Source organism: Malurus melanocephalus, unplaced genomic scaffold (assembly GCF_030028575.1).
Source record: "Malurus melanocephalus ecotype Western Australia unplaced genomic scaffold, MMel_1.1 scaffold_1564, whole genome shotgun sequence".
Taxonomy (NCBI): domain Eukaryota; kingdom Metazoa; phylum Chordata; class Aves; order Passeriformes; family Maluridae; genus Malurus; species Malurus melanocephalus.
Window position 1 is genome coordinate 14,621 of NW_026624796.1, and position 1,318 is coordinate 15,938.

The following is a 1,318-nucleotide window of genomic DNA, read 5'->3' on the forward strand; positions in this document are numbered from 1 at the left end:
TGAAATTTTTGGAATTTGGGTGTCCTTTTTGATCAAAAGTTGGATTTGATTTGAATGCCCCACATTCATTTGAATGATTTGAATGCCCCACATTCAGTGAAATTTGTGGAATTTGGGTGTCCTTTTTGGCTGAATTTTGGATTTGATCTCAGAAATCTTTTCCATCCTCGTTGATCCCTCCTTCCTTGGGTTTCTCCCTCTCCTCTGCTCCAATTCAATGTCCCAAATTTTGGGATTGTCCAGAGGGCCCTGCGGTGACAAATCCATGAGTTCTCTTGGCTGCTCCCTCATTTTGGGACCTGCAGCAGATGGGAAGTGACCATTTCTGGTGTTTCTGGCCCAAATTCCACCCCCACGAGCAGATGTGGCACATCTGGCTCTGCTCCCCACCTTTGGGCAGAGTGGCGCCCACATTCCGTGAAATTTTTGGAATTTGGGTCTCCTTTTTGGTCAAAAGTTGGATTTGATTTCAATGCCCCACATTCATTTGAATGGTTTGAATGCCCCACATTCCATGAAATTTGTGGAATTTGGGTCTCCTTTTTGGCCAAAAGTTGGATTTGATCTCGGAGATCTTTTCCATCCTCATTGATCCCTCCTTCCATGGGTTTCTCCCTCTCCTCTTCTCCAATTCAATGTCCCAAATTTTGGGACCTTTGGGAAGTGACCATTTCTGGTGTTTCTGGCCCAAATTCCACCATCCATGAGCAGATGTGGCACATCTGGCTCCGATGCTCCTCACAAAGCACTTTTGGGCAAAAATTCCCCACATTCCATGAAATTTGTGGAATCTGGGTCTCCTTTTTGGCTGAATTTTGGATTTGATCTCAGAGATCTTTTCCATCCTCATTGATCCCTCCTTCCATGGGTTTCTCCCTCTCCTCTGCTCCAATTCAATGTGCCAAATTTTGGGAGCAGGTGGGAAGTGACCATTTCTGGTGTTTCTGACCCAAATTCCACCATCCATGAGCAGATGTGGCACATCTGGCTCCGATGCTCCTCACAAAGCACTTTTGGGCAAAAATTCCCCACATTCAATGAAATTTTGGAATCTGGGTCTCCTTTTTGGCTGAATTTTGGGTTTGATCTCAGAGATCTTTCCCATCCTCATTGATCCCTCCTTCCTTGGGTTTCTCCCTCTCCTCTTCTCCAATTCAATGTCCCAAATTTTGGGACCTTTGGGAAGTGACCATTTCTGGTGTTTCTGACCCAAATTCCACCATCCATGAGCAGATGTGGCACATCTGGCTCTGCTCCCCACTTTTGGGCAAACTGGCACCCACATTCCATGAAATTTTTGGAATTTGGGTGTCCTTTT